We start from the raw sequence: 6,940 nt of genomic DNA, 5'->3' as shown, positions 1-6,940 counted from the left end.
GATAGCATAACCTCTGTCACAGTGAGAATAAGACCTTAAAACAAGAGATAGCTTTTATGTAGACTAGGGTTTTGCTGCTGGCTACAGCACAGTGCAATCAACACCTCTCTCTCTCGCTCTCTCTTTCTCCCCATCATTAACACTCAGCATGGCTGTTTGCATATCCGTCAACACCTTGCAATATAGCTAATGTGGTCCACCAAACAGTGTTAGTATACTTGAGGGGTGTAATACATAGGGTGGCTTGCAAAAGTATTCACCCCCTTGGCATTTTTCCTATTTTGTTGCCTTATAACCTGGAATTAAAATAGATTTCTGGGGGGTTTGTATCATTTCATTTACACAACATGCCTACCACTTTGAAGATGGAAAATATTTTTTTATTGTGAAACAAACAAGAAATAAGACAAAAAACAGAAAACTTGAGCGTGTATAACTATTCACCCCCCAAAGTCAATACTTTGTAGAGCCACCTTTTGCAGCAATTACAGCTGCAAGTCTCTTGGGGTATGTCTCGATAAGCTTGGCACATCTAGCCAATGGGATTTTTGCCCATTCTTCAAGGCAAAACTGCTCCAGCTCCTTCAAGTTGGATGGGTTCCGCTGGTGTACAGTAATCTACAGCAAAAGTCATACCACCGATTCTCAATTGGATTGAGGTCCGGGCTTTGACTAGGCCATTCCAAGACATTTAAATGTTTCCCCTTAAACCACTCAAGTGTTGCTTTAGCAGTATGCTTAGGGTCATTGTCCTGCTGGAAGGTGAACTCTCCCACTCTCAAATCTCTGGAAGACTGAAACAGGTTTCCCTGAAGAATTTCCCCATATCTAGTGTCATCCATCATTCATTCAATTCTGACTAGTTTCCCAGTCAGAAAAACATCCGCACAGCATGATGCTGCCACCACCATGCTTCACTTTGGGGATGGTTTTTTCGTGTTGATGAGAGCTGTTGGGTTTGCGCCAGACATTGCGTTTTCCTTGTTGGCCAAAAAGCTCAATTTTTGTCTCATCTGACCAGAGTACCTTCTTCTATGTGTTTTGGGAGTCTCCCACATGCCTTTTGGCGAACACCAAACGTGTTTGCATATTTTTTTCTTTAAGCAATGGCTTTTTTTCTGGACACTCTTCCGTAAAGCCCAGCTCTGTGGAGTGTACGGCTTAAAGTGGTCCTATGGACAGATACTCCAATCTCCGCTGTGGAGCTTTGCAGCTCCTTCAGGGTTATATTTGGACTCTTTGTTACCTCTCTGATTAATGCCCTACTTGCCTGGTCTGTGAGTTTTGGTGGGCAGCCCTCTCTTGGCAGTGTCACGGATCCCTCCGGAACTGTCATTACGCACACCTGATCCCTATTCCCATTTGATTAGTAATTGTATAAGTGTACCCTTTGTTCACCATTTTCCGGTCGATTATTGTTACTATGTCTGTTGGGGCGTGTGAGTACCTGTGCTCTGTGTTTTGGGCCTTCGTGCCTTTGTGGATTGGGCAGATGATTATGGGTCTCGTCCCGTGTGTTAATCATTGCGCGCTTGTGTTATTTATTCGAGGTACTCCTCGCTCTTTTGTTTTGGGTATAATAAAAAACCCTATTATGCATTTATGTGTCTGTCTCCCGATCCTTCATGCCAACGTGACAGGCAGGTTTGTTGTGGTGCCATATTCTTTCATTTTTTATATAATGGATTTAATGGTGCTCAGTGGGATGTTCAAAGTTTTGGATTTTTTTTTATAACCCAACCCTGATCTGTACTTCTCCACAACTTTGTCCCTGACCCGTTTGGAGAGCTCCTTGGCCTTCATGGTGCCGCTTGCTTGGTGGTGTTGCAGACCTTGGGTCCTTTCAGAACAGATGTATATATACTGAGATCATGTGACAGATCATGTGACACTTAGATTGCACACAGGTGGACTTTATTTAACTAATTATGTGACTTCTTATTTAGGGGCTTCATAGCAAAGGGGGTGAATACATATGCACGCACCCTTTTCACGTTTAAATTTTTATTTTATTTTTTGAAACAAGTCATTTTTTTCATTTCACTTCACCAAATTGGACTATTTTGTGTATGTCCATTACATGAAATCCAAATAAAAATCAATTTAAATTACAGGTTGTGATACAACAAAATAGGAAAATGCCAAGGGAGATGAATACTTTTGCAAGGCATTGTACACTTGACGCTCTCTCTTTTTCGCCCCTCCTTCCTTCGTTCCCCCAAAGCTTATTAAAATGCTACATGGGTTATGTTTGAATTGCTTTCATGGCGAGCAGCCTGGTAGGACCTTTATTGCACGATATAGCTGTGAAAAGTGTTATGATGATGATATGATCTAACATAGGCTATATATATATATATATATATATATATATACACTGCTCAAAAAATAAAGGGAACACTTAAACAACACAATGTAACTCCAAGTCAATCACACTTCTGTGAAATCAAACTGTCCACTTAGGAAGCAACACTGATTGACAATACATTTCACATGCTGTTGTGCAAATGGAATAGACAACAGGTGGAAATTATAGGCAGTTAGCAAGACACCCCCAATAAAGGAGTGGTTCTGCAGGTGGGGACCACAGACCACTTCTCAGTTCCTATGCTTCCTGGCTGATGTTTTGGTCACTTTTGAATGCTGGCGGTGCTTTCACTCTAGTGGTAGCATGAGACGGAGTCTACAACCCACACAAGTGGCTCAGGTAGTGCAGCCCATCCAGGATGGCACATCAATGCGAGCTGTGGCAAGAAGGTTTGCTGTGTCTGTCAGCGTAGTGTCCAGAGCATGGAGGCGCTACCAGGAGACAGGCCAGTACATCAGGAGACGTGGAGGAGGCCGTAGGAGGGCAACAACCCAGCAGCAGGACCGCTACCTCCGCCTTTGTGCAAGGAGGAGCAGGAGAAGCAGTGCCAGAGCCCTGCAAAATGACCTCCAGCAGGCCACAAATGTGCATGTGTCTGCTCAAACGGTCAGAAACAGACTTCATGAGGGTGGTATGAGGTCCCGACGTCCACAGGTGGGGGTTGTGCTTACAGCCCAACACCGTGCAGGACGTTTGGCATTTGCCAGAGAACACCAAGATTGGCAAATTCGCCACTGGCGCCCTGTGCTCTTCACAGATGAAAGCAGGTTCACACTGAGCACGTGACAGACGTGACAGAGTCTGGAGATACCGTGGAGAACGTTCTGCTGCCTGCAACATCCTCCATTTCTTTGGGGGGCCGCACAGCCTTCCATGTGCTCTCCAGAGGTAGCCTGACTGCCATTAGGTACCAAGATGAGATCCTCAGACTCCTTGTGAGACCATATGCTGGTGCGGTTTGCCCTGGGTTCCTCCTAATGCAAGACAATGCTGGACCTCATGTGGCTGGAGTGTGTCAGCAGTTCCTGCAAGAGGAAGGCATTGATGCTATGGACTGGCCCGCCCGTTCCCCAGACCTGAATCCAATTGAGCACATCTGGGACATCATGTCTCGCTTCATCCACCAACGCCACATTGCACCACAGACTGTCCAGGAGTTGGCGGATGCTTTAGTCTAGGTCTGGGCGGAGATCCCTCAGGAGACCATCCACCACCTCATCAGGAGCATGCCCAGGCGTTGTAGGGAGGTCATACAGGCACGTGGAGGCCACACACACTACTGAGCCTCATTTTGACTTGTTTTAAGGACATTACATTAAAGTTGGATAAGCCTGTAGTGTGGTTTTCCACTTTAACTTTGAGTGTGACTCCAAATCCAGACCTCCATGGGTTGATAAATTGGATTTCCATTGATTATTTTTGTGTGATTTTGTTGTCAGCACATTCAACCATGTAAAGAAAAAAGTATTTAATAAGATTATTGCTTTCATTCAGATCTAGGATGTGTTGTTTAAGTGTTCCCTTTGTTTTTTTGAGCAGTATATATATATGGTATGTGTGCAGCCTGATCACTAGACTTCAATTTCGGACATTTGCTACATGTCCTCATCTGCAAAAAAAAGAATAAAAAATCAATACTATTGCTCAGACCACTGCTACGGCAGTGTGAATACTGATGATACCTGACAATAGTACCACATTGTTTTTTATTATTTTGTTTTAAGCCTTCCCCAAATCACAGCCCTAACCTTAACCACTCAGAATGAATGCCAAAACTGTTAACCTTTGAGTCGTTTCGGTTTTAACCCTGTTACCATGTGGAATTAACCCTGTAACCATGCGGAATGAATGCGTAAAAAAACAGACGTTCATCAATAATACGTTGAATTTCGCAGTGGAAACTATGAGATCTTGTTGTATACTGTTACAGTAACAATCATCAAATAAAATAAAATGTTATTGGTCACATACACATGGTTAGAATATGTTAATGCAAGTGTAGCGAAATACTTGGGTTTCTAGTTCCGACAGTGCAGTAATATCTAACAAGTAATCTAACAATTCCACAACAACTATTTAATACACACAATGTAAAGGGATGGAATAAGAATATTCACATATAAATATATGGATGAGCGATGGCCGAGCGGCATAGGCAAGATGCAATAGATGGTATAAAATACAGTATATACATATGAGATGAGTAATGAAGATATGTAAACATTATTAAAGTGGCATTATTTAAAGTGACTAGTGATCCATTTATTAAAGTGGCCAATGATTGAGTCTGTATGTAGGCAGCAGCCTCTCTGTGTTAGTGATGGCTGTTTAACAGTCTGATGGCCTTGAGATAAAAGCTGTTTTTCAGTCTCTCGGTCCTAGCTTTGATGCACCTGTACTGACCTCGCCTTCTGGATGGTAGCGGGGTGAACAGGCAGTGGCTCGGGTGCTTGTCGTTCTTGATGATCTTTTTGACCTTCCTGTGACATCGGGCGCTGAAGGTGTCCTGGAGGGCAGGTAGGATGCCCCCGGTGATGCGTTGTGCAGACCGCACTACCCTCTGGAAAGCCTTGCAGTTGAGGGCGGTGCAGTTGCCGTACCAGGCAGTGATACAGCCAGACAGGATGCTCTCAATTGTGCATCTGTAAATGTTTGTGAGGGTTTTAGGTGACAAGCCAAATTTCTTCAGCCTCCTGAGGTTGAAGAGGCGCTGTTGCGCCTTCTTCACCACACTGTCTGTGTGGGTGGACCATTTCAGTTTGTCCGTGATGTTTATGCCGAGAAACTTAAAACTTTACACCTTCTCCACTACTGTCCCGTCGATGTGGATAGGGGGTGCTCCCTCTGCTGTTTCCTGAAGTCTACAATTATCTCTTTTGTTTTGTTGACATTGAGTTATAGGTTGTTTCCGAGTGCCCTCACCTCCTCCCTGTAGGCTGTCTTGTCGCTGTTGGTAATCAAGCCCACTACTGTTGTATCGTCTGCAAACTTGATGATTGAGTTGGAGGCATGCATGGCTACGCAGTCATGGGTGAACAGGGAGTACAAGAGGGGGTTGAGCATGCACCCTTGTGGGGCTCCAGTGTTGAGGATCCACGAAGTGGAGATGTTGTTTCCTACCTTCACTACCTGGGGGAGGCTCTTCAGAAAGTCCAGGACTCAATTGCACAGGGCGGGGTTGAGTGCCAGGGCCTTAAGCTTAATGATGAGCTTGGAGGGTATTGTCGTGACGTTGTATTAGTTAATGTGACGACTGTTGCTCATCGAATGATTAACGGTTTATAATTACGTGATTAAATGAATTAAGCAATGAATCAAGCAATTATTAACTCATTAACCTGGGGCACCATGGGAACATTGTTTTGATTGAGTTTCTATTTCCCAAATTAACTCAAAGGATATCAGAATATCGATTACAACAGTCGCTAAATTAATCAATTTCCTCTACAGTCTCATAATCTGAAAGTCGTATAATCCGGGAATCTGCACGGACCCGGGCTTTACCACTGAATTTACCACACCAATCTTAGTTGATTATTTATTTACTAGCAAGCTAAAATGATGATAAAAATGCACATACACAAAACACAGTCTAGCTATTGATTAGGACTTAGTATAACGGGCCAACACACTATGGCGCTTGTTACCCAAAATGGGGATTTTAAAGAGAGAGAAAGAAAGGAAGTACACGAGAGAAATATACATTTGGGTTCATTTGTCAGCCATGCTTATTTAACTAGCCTTGCCCCGAACTGCCGCTCTTATGGGTCAGAATATAATGATGTAATTACGTGTTGGAGTTCTCAGGTGGGAAGCTCCGCGTGGGTCGTTTAGGCTTCTAAATGACGCAGTTCTCCGGCGCAACTCTCTGGTTGTCCTCACGATGTCAGTGTCCTTCTTGGCTAAGTGGTCTGATCCTCACCCTTGATCGGAAAGGGGTCTTCTGAGGACAGACAGCTCTGTAGCTCAGAGCTCACAGCTTCGGCTTGAATGGTGTCGATACCACGATTCAATGGAGAGTGGAGGCTGGGTGGTTCGGCTTGAATTCACCCGCTTAGACACAGCTACTCGTCCGTAGCTCGTGTAGAAAAATATTTCTTTGTCTTCAACCTTGTGTTTCGTTTTGGGGTTCGTCGACTTTGTTAGACCTTAGCTGCAGCTTGGGGTCAATAGTCTTCTATGTTAATTCTTCACTCTCCTGTCTTATACCCTCGGGTCAGAAGTGGGTGTAACAGCCTTTAGGGCAATTCTCTGGGCGGACCAAGTAAAGGGGGCAAGGCTTAGATTTGGCTAAAAATCCGATTTTAGACACTAACTTCACATTTCATCTTTATCAAAACATTCTGTTTGATTTGGATATTTTCCAAACAGCGTACAATGTATAAACATCAGGCATATACTGGGAAAACTCTTAAAGGTACAATGTTTTCATAATAACGTCATCTCTTAACCTTTAAAAACAAATACAAAAGTTACATACATTTTAATATTCCACTTTTCGTCATAACCACCATTGTGGCTGACGGAAACGATTGTTCCAAAGTCCCTTTATTGCATGTTTAATGTTCTGAG

Source organism: Salmo trutta, chromosome 14 (assembly GCF_901001165.1).
Source record: "Salmo trutta chromosome 14, fSalTru1.1, whole genome shotgun sequence".
NCBI classification, from domain to species: domain Eukaryota; kingdom Metazoa; phylum Chordata; class Actinopteri; order Salmoniformes; family Salmonidae; genus Salmo; species Salmo trutta.
The sequence above is the reverse complement of the archived record's forward strand: the minus strand, read 5'-3'. Positions refer to the sequence as shown.